Source organism: Falco naumanni, chromosome 7 (assembly GCF_017639655.2).
Source record: "Falco naumanni isolate bFalNau1 chromosome 7, bFalNau1.pat, whole genome shotgun sequence".
Classification (NCBI taxonomy): Eukaryota; Metazoa; Chordata; class Aves; order Falconiformes; family Falconidae; genus Falco; species Falco naumanni.
The window spans coordinates 34,074,671-34,093,795 of NC_054060.1; the positions used below are offsets into that span (position 1 = coordinate 34,074,671).

The following is a 19,125-nucleotide window of genomic DNA, read 5'->3' on the forward strand; positions in this document are numbered from 1 at the left end:
ATCACTGCAGGACCAGACAGCAGAGCAAGCCAACGCCTGGGAGTTGGTTAATGCAGCACAAACAGCAAAGACATTTCAATATAAGTGTTAAAGCACAACTGCACTTTATCATTACATTCTTCATAAATACAGCTAGAAACCTCTCATCAAGACTATCCGGAAGGTCATCAAGTTGAAGATGACAAACAGGCAAGCCATCAGGCATCACTAAAAAGAAGGGGAGTATGTTTCCAAGGATGGCCACCAAGTATGACAAAATCTTAGTTCAGCGCTCTGAATAGAAACCACCATCTGTTCCCAAGGCAATATCTCAGACCTACCTAAAGAGATGGTTCACAGAAAAACAGCGATGGCCCCTTGGCACCCCAGATCAAGCGCTGGAAATCAGAGGCTGGCATGTTAACAGCACTGTCATCCCTTTGGAAGACAGAGCATTACATAAGACATGGTTCTTCAATTTCGAGATTTGAAGCAAAGATCAGTGCATCATTAACCCAACCTATAACAAAGCCATGTAGTTAAAAAAGGGTGGTACCTTCAAAGAGCTGTTATTCCATGTAGGGTTAGACATTACAGTTCTGTAGGTTCCTTGCATACTCATGAGAATGGCATTTCTGAAGAGCAAAAGGGAAGGAAAAAGGAAATTAATTGCATGGTAACAGTGTTACAACTCTTAAAACCCAAAAGATTTGGTTTGCCCAGTGCAAAGGGCACACAGGAACAACCACCAATGCATTGCTGGCATGTGAAACACCATCAATTCAAGCAGGTCTTCACTGCTGATACCCGAGTACACCCCGAAGAGTCCAGCAGCTACAGTTACAGGCAGCTGCCCTGCCACACAAGTCCCACAGGGCAGCTGGGCAGAAGCTGCTTTGGCACTGTGGGAGCCATGTGGGAGCCATGGGGCAGCCAAGAGGAGAGACCACAAAGCTCTCTGTAGCCGTGCCAAACCCCTTTCTCCACCTGTTCCTCCATTCTCAAAAAGCACATGTGTTTGGGGGTCTGGGTGCAGATTCCCAGTCACTGCTCCACTACCCACATTCCTCACCACCCCTGAGTGCCATTGCTTTTGCACGTTCAGCTTCCTTGTAAACACAGCCACTCCCCATACATACACTTGACTAGTTTCAGTTTACCTTCTTCCGCTTTCTCGTATTAATCCACGTGTCTCCTATAACTCACTCAACACTTCCTTCTACAAAGCTGACTGCCATCCCTCCTATAACCTCAGACGCACCCACAATTTCTTAACAGTGCCATTAACAAGCTGCCGACACAACAATGAACACTTCTTGTTCTCTACATGGATGCACCCCTCACCCTCTCCTAACCCCTCCACCCAGGTCCCTGGCTATAATTACCCCATGTGTCGTTATCTAATACTGAACACAAGCCCCAGGGCTGGGAACCATTGTTTCTTTGTCTCTGCAATGCCACACACCCCAACAGTGGTGTACACATAAATTCCACAACCTGTTTCAGCCTGAGATTGATTCAGGCCCGAATTATACCAGTTTCTAGATGACTGGTGCAAATACATTCACTTGCTCCCTGCTCGCTTTAGCAATACCAGTTTACACAATCAGCTACCATAGGCAGCTCCAGTGCACACCCTCACAATGGCTAATTGCTCCTATGGACCACAACTGCAGAGGAAACAAAAGTTAAATCCCTCTACTTTTAAATACAAATGGTAAATTATAGAGGGATGAAGAGACAGGCAAGAAGCACACTGGTCTTGGCAGAACAGCTGAATGACAAGCTCCATGTGCCAATATCACCTCTCAGCCACCAAAGCATCCAGGCTTTGCCCCAAGCTCAGCCCTTAAACACCCAGCAGGTTACCCAGTTGCGAGTACCGCGCAGGCTGAGATTCTGAAGGCAACTTTAAGCCAAATGGTTTTCAGAGCAAAATAAAGCCAGCAGGCTTCATCTCCATGGAGCTCCTGCAACATAACAGAGGCTGAACATGTTACTTAGTGCAGAGATCTTTCTTATTAACTACCTAGTAAATTCAGATTAAAGTCGGACAGCTTTTTCCCCTCCCTCACATAAAAGATCAGATGCTACCCAGCCCTGAGGAATCAATCCAGCTTCTGCAATAAAGAAATCTCACTCACAGCTACATGACACCACACACAATCTACAGGATTGTGGCCCTTCAGGTACTCATTAAACCTTTTCCCCAGAAAAGTCTCCTGTACTGGATCATTTGCCTCCAATTCATTTTCTACAGTCAAGACTGATCATAACCAAGTACTCGATATCCACCGCAGCTCACGAACACACCAATGTAAAAACCTGTGGACACTCATCCACGCTCCCAGTCATGAGCGTTGATTCAAGTGGCTACGTTGCTTCAGAGGGCGATGAAATCCCCAAGCCGAACACAGGGAAGCGAGGAAGGAAGTACCGAGGCACACTTCAACCATTAAGAGGCAAACAAAGGCCAGAGGAGAGCCAAGGCTGGGTGGCTGCTGTGGAAGCTTGGCTAACAAACTTCAAGAGGAGAAGCAGAGCATGGGGAAGGCCACTCACCATCCCAAACGGTCACAAGAGCCTTGTCAACTTGCACAGACCCAAGGGCAATTCCAGAAATACTAAGCACAGTGCTGGGAAGGCAGACGGACCATTTTGAGATGTAGGATTAACTTTTTTACTGGAGGAAGGGAACACAGCCACACATAACCGTTTAACAATTAACAAAGCAGAACCCAGCACTGTGGGTTTGAGAGACCATTTAGCAACCAGCAGTCCATCTCAGTGCAAAAGATGCCAAGCTCTTACTCTATGCAATGTATTTGCCCTCATCATAAGCATATAGGTGGAGGAGCTTCACCCACTCATAGGAAGAAGCTGTGCTTTGCAGACCCCTCCTGACTACCCAGCCGAACCTCCTGTCCACTGGCAACTCCCTTTCCACTTACATTACCCTCTGAGCACGTTGGCCAGCACAAAAAAGTTATCACAGCCCATCTTTTAGCTTCTTCTCCCCACAAAGCCAAGGCCCCGACTTCTTTTAAACAGGCAGCACAGCACCCACGCTCCCACACGAGTCTCGTGTCCTGTGACCTTCTCCCAAGGAAACTGGCAAGAGCACACTGGGTTGACCTCCCCAGCGAGCTGGCTGGGGGGCAGGCAGCCCTGCTGCCACGTAACACCCCAAGTCTGAATCTAGTTTTTATTTAGGCAATACCCAATCCAGCCTGCCAACCTCCTGTCCCTGTGATATCAGCAGCTAAAAATGCATGCAGGAGTCTGATCAGCTTCATATTTTCATGGGGGGGGGCAAGATTTTCCCCCTATACAAATAAATACCTCCTTAAAAAAAGGTAATGCAGTTTGTCTCATTAAAAGAACCCATACTGTTCTTATCAAAGCATGGATCCACTCCAGTGCAAAACACAGGCCAGTTCACAAAGCATGTTTGGGTCCCCCTCTGAAAGCCACCCTATAAAAGCAGGGCCTGCCTAAGGAAACTTCATACTCATCAATTCTTTGAAATTCACTATCACTTCACCTTAAGTTATTCCAAGAGCTTAACACTGCAGTTGGATCCATACCGAGTTGCTCTACATGATCAACCCCATCTGCCAACCCAAAGTTACAACCAAGACAACCAAGCCTAAATGTACAGAAACTATCAACATTAAAAAAGCATATTACGTTTTCTTCCCCAAGACATTTTACCTGCCAACAATTATCTGTCTCAGTGTATTACCATCCTCCCATCGTCCTGATTTGAGTTACCAGGCTTACGGCAAAAAGCAGCAAGAGCCAAGAGCACTCCGCCTAGAGTCCAAGCAGAGCCTGCAAGAACAGACCCCCTTTGGGGCAGTGACAGTTGAGTTTGATTTAATGCGAAAACAAACTGCTTTTCCATTCAAGTCAAAAGCAGAGACAAAGAATTGTATGTGGCTCAGATTGCACTGTCAGCTGGCTTTTTAGGAATAGATCAGATTTAACAGTTCTATGACAGTCCAGAAAAGTTAGCCTGACAAAAGTTTAAGCTTTGCCCAGTACTACACTATGCAAAATCCAGGCACTTGTCTGCAGTGCTCTCACCGCCTTAAGACTGCAACTCAGAATCATCATCATGATCACCACCAGTTCCAAGAAGGTGTTTTATCAGGATTCAGCCTGACGCACAAATGCATTTTTATCCCATTTCAAAGACAGACAAAAACCCTATCTGAAGCTCTGCCCAGAAATTCTCTTTTGCATCATATGGCTTGCCTACAATGCCATTTCTACACTGGGGAACCAAAACTATGCAGTTCTGCTACGGCCTCATCAACATGACAACCCTCACTGCAGGGACTCGTATTCTGAAGCAGCAGACAAGCACTCAGGCTGTTTTACTTCACTATTCAGGGCCTAATGCAGACAGAGAAACTAATTAACACATATCACTATGGAAAGGAAATATAATCTAAACGTTCATTGGTTTATATCTAAACCCTTTGAGACATCCAACGTCAAAGCTAAACAGATCTTCACCTGACAAACTACTTGGAGAGCCTTCAACCAAAGCTGCCAGGTAAGTATTTCACTTTCAGTATTTTTACTTTTGTAGTTTTATGCAGTATTTTAGGATATTTTTGCTACACACACTGGGGACACACCTCTAACATGCACAAAGCCCAGAGAAGCATCGTGACAGCTGCAAAAACAACTTTGTCCTGGCTAACATTCACATAACAAAATTGCAGTTTCACTCCAGGGAAAAAAGGAAAAAGCACTTAAACTTTGTTTAGATTTAAGTGCTGCAAGCCACACCACTTATCTGCTGTCAGAGGAGATCGCAGGGCTGCTCCAGTGATTATTCAGTAATGAAGTAACTGGAATTGGAAGGTATGCAATTAGTCCCATCTCCTCCTCCTCTCGCCTCCCCCCCCCCCCCCCCCCAAAATAAAAGAAAAAAACAGCACAGACGTTATCACCTCTCCTTCTAGTTCTGCTACCCTCATCACTTAAAATACCAACAGAGCAAAGTAGGGCTGTCACTTACAAGCTGCTAACAAGCCTGGCTTGGCCCTGACTGGCAGCAAAGGTGATATTCTCGGCATCTCCTCAGAAGGAAGTTACTGGCTTACTTAATGGGATGTTTTCTCAGGTACCCACACACGCATATATTAAGCTTAACATGCCTGCATTCAGCTATTCCACTAAAAGCACACCACTTGTCAAAGAAAAGCATTGCTGTTCCTGCTAGCTTTAAGCATCTTTCACTAATCCTCCTTGGTACAGCCACTGTGAATATATTAAACTCGGGACACAGGTATCCTTTGCTGGCACTGTCTAGCTTTACTGATTCCAGCCTGAAAACATTGGTTCATTTTACCTGAGCCATTTGCACCTACCTTCCCTTAAAGAGTGTCATGTTTGTAAAGCCCTGTACACAGCTTCTTCCATAACAGCAGCTAATAGGGAATACGTAGAAAGGCCTCAGAAACCCCAAAGCCAAATGGCAACTCACAGTAAATCCATGCTTCCAAACTGCAATTCTGATAAAATAAGCTGACATTTATTCATGCCCAAAAGTTCACTCATCCTCCCCTCCACCCCAGCAATACCAGCTGGTCTCATTAAAGACACATCTTCTCCATCAGCCTCTGCCTCATGTACACCCCAGTAAAGTTTCTCTGTCTGTGACCACAAGCTTCTACATTTACTTATTTAAAAAAAAATATTGCTAGTTTTTTTTCAAATGGAAAGCAGCCTGACAGACTCTTGTTCTGTCTGGACAGCCACCTGATAAGCAACTCCTTGCTGGTGTGCTGTGACCCAGGTAACATAAGGAAGAGCTAGGGGCTGGGGGGATTCCCCCAGCCCTAAAAAAAAAAAATTTTTGAAAAATCCACCTTACAACCAGTATTAATGCAACTAGCAACATCAACAAACTTGCTCTGTATGGCTCCACTATGGATGCAACAGTTTTACACTTAAAAGTCCCTGGATTTCTTTCCAAGTCAAGTTCTTCCCAATCTCTTAGAAAGATGTTTTCCCAAAGACGCATGCACCATCCCTGCAGGATGCTCTGGTGCCTTCCCTTCTTTGGATCCAGTCAGGCCAGGGATGAAGCTGTGTTAACGTCCCAAAATCCATACAGAACCGTTTCCTCACTGGCTATATTTACCGATCCAAAAGAGGGAAAACAGGAAGAAAGAAGACTTTTAGGAAGAGTATACAGTACACTGCAGAGACATTTGCTACAAACATACACGAACTACTACTATTTGTCCTACAACTTACACTGAAGCCTAGAGCTGACACATCAGCAGGCACCATTTTAACAATCCCACAAGCTGCTAAAGCCTAACAAAGCAATCATTAGGAAAACTGGTTGAGTCCACTGTTGGTGGCATCCCATGCACTATCTGCAGAGGGGGTGCGACTCAAACTGCTCGGAGCTCCCATCCACAGTGTGGGCTGTAAAGCTGCACTGAAAGAGAATTCCCAGTAACTTGTAGCAAAGCCGCATCTCCAACTGCTTGTGCTGCAAGACCAATTCAAATCAAGTTATTTTGATGTGACTACATCTGCAGTCCTACTGCAGCAAAAAAAAAAATAATCCATATGCATTCTAAGAGAAACACAGGGATTTTTTTCTTAACACCATGGAAGATGGATTCATTGCTACCAGCAATCCTCCCACAGCCCAAATTTCAGAAGTGGTAGCAGATTTACTTAGATTTCAGATGCATAAACAAGTGCTCTTTGCATGACTTCATTCATGTGTTTATTAAGATAAAAGTTAACTCATTAAAAAAAACACAAGAGTAGAGTGCCATCCTTCTTTAGAAAGGAAATTAAATAAAAAAATAGGCAAGAAACCAAGTCTGGCCCACACTCAATGGCAAGCTGTGGTGCCTTGATGGTTAAATGCGAGGTCTAGAAAACCAGTTCCAGAGGACAGGCTTTCCTTAAGGCTATTTTTTGGAGTTCACTTCCCAAGTCCCTGACCTTTGTCTCAAGCTACCATGCCTTGCATGCCCCAACTGTGCAGCAGTGGATGGCCTGGGGTGCAAACGTCCTACGCAGGGACAAAAAAAAAATCTCACCAGAACAAGGACGAATGCAGGTGGTCAGGAAGGCAAATGAACGAGAAAAGTCTCAGTCAGTGTGACAGGCAGTACGATACCAAAGCAAGAGCCGTCTAACAGCAGGAGAATAAGGGGTAGCTTTGCATGTATGTTTACAGGGAGCTTCTCTCAACCTCGGGAGTCAGGACGGGTGAAGCACAATTTATTTATGCCTTCAAAGCTTTTAAGACTACAGTCTCAATGCCAAAGCAGAGGCTTCATGATGGGAAGGGTTTTTACGCTTTGCAATGATGACTTAGGTAAGGCAAAGTTCAGAACAAAGACCTTAGTGAAGACCTTCATAAATCAAAAGGGAACTGGTTTGCCTCTGGAAGCATGTGAGCTGGTAAACACAAACCCCACTTCAACACCAGCTACTACCAGTCGACACACACCAAGTCCTGTTTGAACCCAGTGTCCAAAGTCTTTTTAAAAAATACAGCCTCCAGTATGACACATTACAGAAAACCAAACCACAGGCACAAGCTGCGAGTTACTCTTTGAAGTTTAGATACAACTGAACATTATTTCACCTACCCAGATGCAGAGGGATAGCTGCTGCCTTTGATGCTACAAGAAATTTTGGTCTTAAACAGCCCAAGGACTTCAAATTGCTTGCTGGGCTGCATAGTGGCAACACCCAAGCCTACACATACACACGAACATAATTATGCCTGGTCTAGACTGGGGGGGAGGAAGAAAAAAAGTCTTTTCGGAGATTTTAGCATGCAAAGAAAATAATAGCATGTACAAAGAAATCTCTAGAGTGACTTATTAAAAAGATTTTATGCTTGGCTTTCTTCCAATTAGAGAGGAATTAAAGAGCCTAGCAATATAACCCTGTTCATCCCAAGGAAGAAACTGCATTCTTAAGAGGGAGGGACAAAGACACAGGACTGCAATTGCACATATCAAAATAGGAAGTTTCTAATGGGACAGAAAGTGAGCTAAGACTGTAATACAGAAAAAATAGTTCAGATTTTAAAATTAATCCAGTCTACTGCATCCAAAAGGGAATTAGCCAGTAAATAACAACATTCCAATAAAGCAGACTATTTTTTACTATAAAATTCCAACCATTTTAATATTTTACAGATTATATGCCTCTCATCACTGCCAACCAGCAAAATCAGTGAAAGTAGGAGGTTACAAAAAGAAAAGCAAACCAAGTGGAAAAGGCATTGCTAGACACCTTGAGAATCTGAAAATGTGTCAAAACTCAGCCTTTAATAAGAAAGAACATTTAGTAGCTGCTATCTGCAATGATTATTTTATATCCAAACTCTTTGGAGCTTAAGAATTCACATCATGAAACCAGCTTTTAGCAGAATTAGGACCAGACTTAACATGCCCCAGTTTCCCCAAGGTTACTTTTTTAAAACCATCTACGCTTACATCTGCTCAAGCGCTCTTCTCACACTACAGAAGAGCAACCAAAACTTAACTTCTAATTTTACTGGTTTAGCATTCATTTGAAGAGAATTTGGTTTCAACACTTTTTTATTTGAATGAGAGAAATAATTTTGCATTGGATTGCAGGCTGAAAAGTTACTGGAAACAGCAGCTTGCTGCTGCTGTAACATATAAAGTCATTGCAAGGATGAAAAAAGTTACTGAAGCTTACTAAATCAAAGCTTGTAAAAACACCAAAACCAGAAAATGAACCAGAAGTAGCTTAGGAGTTGCTAGCTATGTTTAAAGTTAATAAAATTCCCGAGTAAATGGCTGCCGCTTAGGTTTGCCAAAAAAGTATGCTAATTTCCAAAGTTCATGCATAGTAATTAGAACCGCAAAAATCAGGTCCCAAATAAGTGATGAAGTTAGCCTCGGTCTTATTTTTCCAGCAGATGGAATTAGCTGCGTGTGAAGTTATTTTTTGCAATTTGAGAATAAACATATTATCCCAAATATCAATTCTGCAATTATAGCATATCAGAAACATGCATACATGGTATCAGGAATATGCAAAAACCAAACTGAATCCCTGTTTTCCATCCTTCTAAACAGGACATTAAAGAGGTTGGGGGAGGGTTTACATATTTAAGACTTCATTTTTCAAACCAATTGCCTAACTGCTGACAATTTAGCTGAAACAAGTTCTCTCAAAGTACCTTGGCTTTAATAGTCCAAACAGGTTTTTCCAAAGAAAAATGTCTGCCTTAACTAAAAATACATCCTCTTGATGTGCAAATTGACAGATCACAAAAAGCCATCCAATTTGCAAGTTCAATCAACACGCATAAACTGGAAGTCTCCAGTTTTCACCCAGCACTTCTCCAAAACCTGATTTACAGGCATATTCATCATATACTACACAACACAAAAAGCCACCTTCTCCATTCCTATTTAAGTATGAAGTGACAAATCAGTAAAAGATACAGCCTCCTCCTAAGCACTGCAACTCAAAGCTACCTGCAGCAACGCACTGAGTGATGGCTGAACCTCGTGTGTGCCCTTGACCAAAATACTCCACCTGCGTTCCACATTCTGAATTTAGTTTCTCTTCAGCACTCAAGCCAAGAGCTGCCCCAGTATAGCGAGTTACTCTCAAAGACACTGACAAACCCAGCAATTTTTCTCTGTTGTTAGCCTGCCTTTATTGTGCTTGTAACAGCACAATCCATAAAGATGTACATGCATCTAGTTTAGGGGGCACTTAGGTGCATTCTATCTACTGCGAGCATCAGTAGATGAGTCTCGAGAACGTGTAGGGAGGTCAAACAAAACCAGAGTTACTGCACTGATTCTCGTGCAGTACAGGCACCAGCTTCCAAACAGAAAACTGGTGAAAGCAGTGAAAACAAGCTGCAAGTCTTGTTACATGAACACTACTTTGTAGCTCCAGGTAACCCAGAAAAGGTTTCCAGAACCCCTACATGCTCCAAAACTAACCCCAAGCTTACATAACTGAAAGAACATAGGGAGGGGAAAGTAAAATTTAACTCTATGTCAAGCGACGCACTGGATTGAATACGATTAACCAAAATTGTGTGAATTAAAAGTAGATGTACTTAAAGCAGTAGAAACCCTGCCCAAAACAAAATGATATTTCTCATACAAAAATATTTCTGTGGCCAAATGGAATACTGAGTCCAAGTAAGAAAGCAAGCAGTTACACCTATCATGCTCTTTTTTCCTCCCCCCTCTAAACTAGGGAGTCTCATTTATCTCAAAGCAATCAAAAGAAAACACTTTGATTTTTAAAGTGAGAAAAGCCGCAGAAATAAAAGCCCTGTCTAGCACAAACAAGTAATATTTGAGAAATCAAAAAGAGATTCTCCAAGTTAGAAGAAGGATGAAAACAGTTCTGAATAATGTACTTTGCATAGCCCAGTTCCTGCCAAAACAGTTCCGTAAATCCCATGGTAGTTCAGATAATTTCCACTCTTAGAACAAAAAAAGCTAGATTGAACATTAGCAACATTGTGTGATATGACCTGAATGATGCAAGAACAAGTAGTTAAGTGAACCACAATATCTGCTGAATTTTTAATCACTAGTTGTTTTGCTGCAGGGCAGAAGAACACTGTATATTAGCTTCCAAGCTCTGTACAGACTGGCACATTAGGACAGCAACATTTTAACTGGCAGAAATTCAGCCTCTGTGCTACCTAAATGCCATTACTTTGTTAAGAACTGCAGGCATAACAGCTTCCAAAGCAGGATTTTTTTTTTTAAACCACACAGAAAAGAGCACTATGTTCTGTACCCCAAAAATACCAGTCAGCCATTTCTGAACAATATTTAAAAAAAAAAACCTGACATTTTCTTAACAGTCATTTATGTGTCCCTCTGTAGTGTATTTTTACTCTCAAAACAGCATTAAGTAGTCATGTGGCTGCCCAGCAGCAACTGACTACAAAAGAGGTAGTTGAACCTCTGATGTGTAGGAAGGTGATCTATGTAAACATTCATATTACCTCTGTACTGCAACAGGAGGTGCAGCTGCAGCATGTTTAGGCATACCTGAGCTATATTTAACCCATCTGCCTCTGATAGCCGTTGCAACAACACTGCAGACACCTCCCTTTCACCATGAACTAGCTGTCCAAGCAAGTATCATCGATGCAAGTTGCACAAGCCCACTCTACACCTATACCTGCTAGCCCTGCTGTGATTTCTCTGCGTTTGATACCCAAAATAACTAGATTTAAAACAACCAGCATGCCTAAAGCTGTGAATACATCTCCAGTTATGCTCTAGACAGAAGACTACAACAGCAGGATTAACAAGAGATCCAGCAGATATTCCCCTTCAACAACAAGGCAATAAAGAAAAGATATTTGGGAATAAACACAAATTCCACAACTACAAACGCAAATTCCAAATACAAATCCCACAGCTACAGCCAAAATCCACGCTATGGGCAATTATCCCAATTCACATTTTAGGGGTAGAAATAAAAAGGATATTAAAAAAGGACAACATTCATACATTAAAAAACATCTGTCACACTGACTTGAACAGATTTTAAGTTTAATAAGTTAATGGAATCAAAATAGCTTAGAGAACAAAACCAGTGAAATATGGTACAAATAAAAACCAAACAGCCACACATACCAAAGCAGCATTCCTGTGCCCTCCTTACTGCAGAGCTTACAAAGCTTGGAAGCCGATCTCTAACCAGCAACTTTCACTGAAGTTAAGATCTCCTTCAAAAGCTTAAATGTACAGACAGGAAAACCTAGTAATGCATCTTATGACCAAGTAATCCAGAAAAGCCAAAAAAAGCAGCAGACAAGGACAAGAGAGATGCATACTTCCAAAGCTACATTATCTTTAATCACAGGCTTAGGACTAGTCCTATGTTTTCCTTAGACTCAACTACCACATAGAAGAAAAGCTGCTATCTTCTCTGAAACCAGGTATCAAAACTACAACGGGAATACTGAAACGTGCCATATCGGCTGGTAATAAAGCAACCAGTGTTTGAGTATTATACAGAATTGCTTGTTTTGTTATGCTACAGGGCAGCAAAAGTAAAAATAACACCTTAAGACGAATGTGTTGACACCTGGAACCTCAAGGACAGTTAGCACCTGGATAGTATTGTGCATCTACTACACAGCAGTCAACTTACCACCAGAAATCAAACTTAGTACCTCTGTACCCCAAAACCATAGGCCTTCCTGGCACAGGAACCAGAAGACAGTCTCTATGAACACACACTCTCACTGCTATTCAAGCTGGCCAAGAGCTCACCAACACCATGGTATACACCCACAGCACAAGATGAGTTTCCGATTTTCATGGATATAGAAACTTATTTTATATGCCTATAAGAAAAAGGAGTTGCAGCTTAGCACCTGACAAGTCACTCACACTTTTTCACCATCTTTATCTAAGCTTAAAGAGTGTCTAGTGCAAGTGAAACACACTTCCTCCTCAGCCTTTGCTCGTTCTCCAATTAAATAAGAGACAACTTAGTCATACAGACTGTGCATGATGATTTCAAGACACCAGTATTAAATCAAATCCCACAACTTTTCACACCTATTAAAATGGAACTTTGTCATTAGAAGGGGAGATTTTGATAAGCACAATGCAATTACCAAGACACTGCCATTGTTACCAGGCTGCTCATGATGAAGCCCAGGCTCCCTGACATTCCATTTCTTTCCCTCAAAGGCTCTGTGCTACAGCAAATTTATGGGTTTTTAGCATGTAAGAGGAGAATTGGGTATGTTACCTTCAAAACCAGTCAATAAGGCTCTTTCACTCAGGCCCGGGGAAGGCGGGTGGCTGCTGGAAAGCAAGACAAGGCACTCCCTTCCCCCTCCCCTCAGGACCCAAAAACACTGTATTCAGAACACTCCCATCCCCTGCAGCAAGGGATTAGCCATTTATTAAAAAGGAATCAAAACACTGTAAAAGGCTTCCAGTTAAGATTTCAAGGGGGGGGGGGGGGGGGGGGGGGGGGAATAAATGCAATGCTGGTGCAACTGGAGTTGCATTAGGAATTCCTCTGGGCACCGAAGAACAAGTAGCTCAAATGTAAGCAGGATGTCATTTGTCCAGACAATGCTGATCGGATGGCTCAAAAGGAGAGCAGATCTAAATTATTATTTTTTTATTCTGTCATTTTGCTGCCTCCACACTAAGCAGTAACAACATTAACAGTTTACATGCATTTACAGGTTTAGACTTTTGGACTTCCAAAACAACTGCCTACCTTCATTGCCTTTTTTTTTCCCTCCTCTTCTCTAGGGGTGACAGACAATTATAATGGCCAATTATGTAAAACCTTTCATCCGAGAAAACACGAAGCACTACGCAAACACTCATTAAGACTCGGAACTCGAGCCTGCGCGGCACGTTAGCCAGTTTCAAAGCTAGCCTGGATATCTCTAGCTACCAAAACTGGATACCGAGAGCTATGGCATAGCCAAGATAGCATGCAGTGCAGCAGGGTTAACCACTTGAGTATTTACACAGCTTCACAGGCGGGTTTTACAGCCCACAACGAACCCAGAGCTGCTGTGGCAGTGCTTTACAGACCTATCCAACCCAGTTATTTAAAAGCAGAGCAGAGAGAGATACGCTGCCCGTTGGGCACTGTACAAAGCACCTTGCAGGACAAGCATTAGACCCACCTGTCCAGCTGATACAAGGTATTCTGTCCCACCTGAAAGCCACAAGATGCAAGTCAATGACCTTTGTTTACTGGATAAATCAAAAGCTATGCTTACTGTTTCGAGTCAGGCCTCAGAGGAAATAATTTTGAGAAGCAATCACTTCCACCGTAATGGTACTTTTAACCTTTCCTTAGGTCCTTACACCATCCCCACGCAAACACGTTATGAGAAGTATTCTCTGCAATAATTAACAGCGATTAAAGCCGCCTTTTTGCACCATTCCTTATGTCCACCGGGCTTCACAATCCTCCCCCCTGAAAGGCTGACAGGCGCCCGGAGCACAGCGTGAGCCGTGCAGAAAAACGCCATCAGGAAGTGACAATATTCAGAAGACCAAAATTTGGGGAGAAATCCATGCGGCTATTGCTTTGCTGGTGCATTTTTTTAAAACACAGGTACACCCCCCGCCCCGTGCTTGCCGGCGGGCCCCGCGGCGAGGCCGTGACCTTCCCGATGCCGGGGTAACACGCCCCTTGCGCCCCCAGGATCCCGCCCAGTGCGCTGCCCGCAGCCACGCGTGGGCCAGCCGCCCCGTGCCACCGGACTTCGGCTGCGGGCAGGGGACGGGACCCGGCACCCACGGAGCGGTCCGCGGCTGCGGGCTGCCGCTGTCACCGCCGCCGGGCCGGGAGACGAGAAGGCCACGGGAGCGCTGCCAGCGGAGACGGGGAGGGGGCACGACGGGGGAAAGGAACAGCGGCCCCGGGCAAGCGGCCGCCCCCGACACGGCGGCGCCCAGGAAGGGGAGAGGGGTGCCGGTGCGGAGGGGGAGCGCCGGGAAGGAGATAAAAATAAAATAAACCAGAGAGGGGGAGGCGCCGCGTCGAGGGAGCGGGGAGGCCCGGTGCCCTCCGCGGGGCCCGGCGCCGCGCAGCCCCGTCCGGCGGGCGGCCAGCAGCCCCTCGGCGGCCCCCGCAGCCGCCATGGCCGGCCGGAGAGCGGGCGGTGCGTGCGGGGCCTGCTCACCGCCCACCTGCCCGCCCCGGCCCGCGGCCCCGCGCCCAGCCGAGCACGAACCGAGCGGCCGCCCCGCCCCAGCCCACGCCGCCAGAAGCCTACCCGAAGGGGGGCCGGCCGCGCTCCCGCGGGGAGGAGGGGGCGTCCCGGCGGCGGCAGCGCCGAGCTGCGCGGAGCTGCCAGCCCGGGCTCGGCGCGGCGCGGCCGTTTCCCCTCTGCGGCCAACGGCGGCGGGCGGGGCCGCACCGGCCGGGCCAATCCGTGCCCGGGGCGGGGCGGGGCGGGGCGGGCCCGGGCTCACCGGGGAGGGCCGCGGTGCCGCCGGCCGCCCCCGCGCGGTGCCAGGCACCGGCCGCCCCGCCGCGCCAGGCACCGACGGGCGGGCACCGCCGAGCGCTGGGCCCGGGGGCCGGCTGGGGGCCTCTGGCGTCCCCTCAGGGCCCGCAGCTCCCCTCACGGCCCCGAGGCCGCCCTCGCGGCCCTCGCCGGGCCCGCAGCTTTCCGCAGGGCCTCAGCGCGCTCCCCGGAGCGGCGCCGGGCCCGTGGGGTCCCAGCCCGCAGGTTCGAGGCCGGGGACGTTTTGAGGCAGACCCCGGGGCTGGGGACCGGCAGCGTCGAGGCCTCGCCGCGGTCCCAGCGCTGGCAGGCACGGGGGCCCCGCAGCCTTGCTCGGCCCGGTTCCCCGGGCACGGAGCTTCCCGCCGGTGTGCCGGCAGCTGTGGGAGGCTGAGCCACTGGGGTGCCAGCTCCCGGCCTGCGGCATGGCACTGGCAGCTTATGTGTGGGTTTAATGTGGTGATAACAGGCTAAAAATCTATATGGTCCTCTGCAGCAGGCCAGAGGTACTCAATTTGATAGACCTTCTGGCTTTAAAAGCTACTTAATTCCTGACTGCAGGGCCAGGAGCTGCTGGAAGGTTACCAGGAGAGCACAGCGGTCCTCCAGGGCACTGGAACCCCACCAGCACGGTGCCAGCCCTGCCAGCTAGCTTGCTTTGCCAGCGTTGCCTCCCCAACCACCAAACACCCTGTGCTGTCACCTGTGCAGATGCCACCCTCGACAGAGGAAAACATGAGCTGCTGTTCCTGGTGTAGATGTATGCCAGGAGGCACTGCTGCACATACCCTGGGCAGTGGTTTGTCACACTAGTATCACCCCAGCCATCTTCTCTGTGCTGTCCTCACGAAGCCCTTAGCTGGCAGGTAGAAAGAGATGGGCACCAGAGAAGTCCTCTGAAACCAAAGGTATTGAGAACAAAAGTGAAATGCAAAGGGAAGGCGTTGGGAAAAGGCAAGTTAAGTGGTGGCACCAGACGGTAGCTTGAGCCTGAAGGGCTTCCTGCAAGGAGCTTCCCCCCTCCTCATAAGATGTCAGCAGTTTGTTTCTGCTCAAAGGGAAGTGGGGAGGGACTCACGTCCCAGTGGAGATGACCCAGGATGAAGGCAGGGCTAGCAAACCAAAACCGCCTGGTTTCTCTGACCTGCAGGAGGGCAGCAGTGGAGGTACTGCTTACTCTGTGTAATGCAATACTGTGAGAAGATCCTTGAGACCATTCTCAAGCTAAAAAGCAGTATAAGTGTGTCAGCACAGCTCTGTGCTGCAGCAGTCCTGATGAGGGGCAGAGCTAATTAGCCAAGACACAGGATCACATTAACATGGCGTCTCAGATGGCTGGGACGAATCTGCTAAAGTCTCTGGAGTCCCTGTTGACTACAGCTGCAATATACAAAGACAAAGCAAGGATGGGAGGGAAGACAGAGGTAAAATGAATTGCTGAAGGTCAAACATTAGATCAGTGACAGGACGGAAAACAGAACCTACAGTTCCTCATGCCTCCAGTACTTTCTCCTCTGGATTGTGACAAAACCCCAGAACAACAATGGGATTTAGCTGCTGCTGACGGTAACTTCATGTGTTCCAGAGGAGAATTTTGTGTTTTCATATAGGACCATGGCGATTTGTTTGTGCATGTGAAAAAAAAAATTACTAGCAAGGTACCACAGTTCAGTAATATACACTCACACACGAGGTACCACCAGAGGACTTAAAGGGGAATTAAATATATGCCCTGTCATAATGGAAAAAGGTTCCACAACAGCACAGACCCAGTCTTTTTTCTGTAAGTTGATAAAGATGGCTAAATGCCATTTGCTGTTAAGTGACTTCTAATGATTAAATAACCTTTCTCCCCCTACCCCCCCAGGGCATTTAGTGATAATATAAGAAAGATTTTGCACATTGTTGAGCTTACATGGCCATCTGGCATTTTTGCATTTCAGTAGCCTTGAACATTAAAAAAACAATAGATAAAGAAAACCAGTCCTATCTTATCGGAGGCCTGGAGAAGTTTAACTCTGTCAGAGTACACAGGATTAACCAAGTCATTGCAGCTTTTGTATTGTTTCCATCTTGTGTGATGGTCATATTCCTCAAAACTTTAGGTTTGTACTCTCTAAACCAAACTATTTCTTACTGCCTTTGTATTTGTTTTAACCATGAAACACAACTCCAGCAGTTGCATCCATCTTCCATATGATCTGCTTCTGGGCAATGGAGACACAAAGGAGGTGCATGCTGAGAAAAAATACATACATGCTTTATGCTAAAATAATAATAATTAAAAAAATACTGGAAGTCTTGTCTAAGTAAAGGAACAGGACATTCTTTTCAAATCAAAACACAATGGTCTTTGCCTAACTCAATTAAAGAGACCTACTTCATACTGCTGAAACATTCATCTAATGCCACCACACAAAGCGGTTTCTTCACCTGCTTTTCTAAAGGGGGTAAAAGTACAATTAATCCAAAGACCCTGGAAACAACAAGAAGTTTGGTCTTAACTCAGCAGTGGCTTATAGTTGAATCCTGCATTTGTTCTGGGGTTAATTCCCGCAACTCTCTTCCCCATGGAAGAAAAGGTTTGAGTCTGTTCAGAAAGAAATGTGATTTGTGCCTTGAAGGATGATACCAGCTGCAGGATGCTTTCACCTGTAGAGCTACAGCAGGTTTTTGACTAAAATGTCTAACAGTAAGGAACATTCAGTGTAAATGCACTGTATATAGCAGAGGATGTAAAGATATGCAGAGATAAAAACTTCTCAGGCTTTGTTTCCAACTGTACTTTGCATTATAAGATTGCTAGTTTGCATTTTAGGCTAGCTCCAGGGAAACCTTATAAATGTGCTACAACATCTAGCTATTAGGTATCAGGCTGCCAGAGTGCAATGTAATACCCAGAGTCGGGTACCTCGTCTTTCTATTTATAGCTGGAAGAGTGCTAAGACACCTCCTGAGGGCCGGTGGCAACTCACACCTACCAAGCAGAGACCTGGTTGCAGGAAAAATCAAACAGAGGATGTATTAGACTTGCTTTGCATAGCCAGCGTGTGGGTGTTTCCATCAGCTCGGGATCCTGGGCCCACACATCTTGGGTTTAGCTCTTTGACAGAACAGAGCAAGGTTACCAATTTCTTTTGAAGACTGTGGGCTGCAGGGGTTGCATTTGATGTCATTCATTGTATATGCTCATCTAGGTGGCAGAGCAAATACTCAGGAAAGGGAAGATGCTCTCCAAGCCCATCCTGGTGAGAGTACATATGTCTCTTGTCTCCTAGCTGCTTGGACCACAACCTGTCAGGCTACAGGCTGAGGCGTTAGGGGTTTGGTGGGTGGCTATCTCACACTTTTGTTAAAAGCATGCTACAGTGCAAAATGAAGCTCAAAGAACAGAGCAAGAAAACGCAGTAGAACACTTAATTGTGTTTTCTAGTTGTAAGACAGGAATTTACCTTCTATTTTCTGCTCCTAGAATTTGTTCTGGTTTTTAAACTAGCGACCACCTCAGATGAAAAGCATAAGCAGAAGTGGGAACAACAGCCAGTGCACCATAATGGTTTTGCTGCACAACACTTAAGAGGTTATCAACCAAATTTGGCAGGACTACTCTGCGCCTTCTGCAGCATTGTACTGTGCTCCACATACAGTAGTTTGCCTACAGAGGCGTCTCTTTGACTCCATGCAAGTAGCAAGTATGCCTCGCTGTGGTCTACACCTTTGCAACAACATTTGCCTGAAATTTCACCAAATATATATTCAGAAATAGAAATTATCTCAGGGCTAAATTTGGGGATAGGTCTCCCTACACGCTCCATATTGCTCTTCAGTAAGGTGCGTTTATGGAAGGGTTGGAAGAATTACCCTCACAAAGAACAATATTCTATGTGAACAAATGAAGAGTAGAAAGAGCAAGGTAGCAGATTTTTGCATAATGATCTCCTTGGTACAAAATGTATCTGATAATGACAGTTAGATTGTCAAGAAATAGATAGATTCAAATTGGTTCTCAAAGCTTCAATGGCTAAAATGTAGGCATATTACCATAAAATCGTCAGGACTTATGACGATGACAGGTTTAACCTTTCAGGCATGTGTAATATCTGTACAGG

At 45.6% G+C, this 19,125-nt stretch overlaps 1 protein-coding gene across 3 annotated transcripts in view; it reads right to left on the minus strand.

Annotated features, from left to right (window-relative positions):
* Window positions 1-14,913, minus strand: part of FBXO34 (F-box protein 34) — a 40,227-nt gene extending 25,314 nt beyond the window's left edge. Inside the window, exons 1-3 of one of the 3 annotated variants that reach the window (XM_040600254.1) lie at window positions 14,783-14,913; window positions 536-614; window positions 321-417 (exon numbers count right to left, since the gene is read on the minus strand). The gene's annotated coding sequence lies outside the window, so the exon portion shown is untranslated. The remainder of the gene's footprint in view (window positions 1-320; window positions 418-535; window positions 615-14,782) is intronic. The other 2 variants (XM_040600253.1, XM_040600255.1) reach the window with 2 other exon arrangements.
* Between the last annotated feature and the right edge of the window lie 4,212 nt (window positions 14,914-19,125).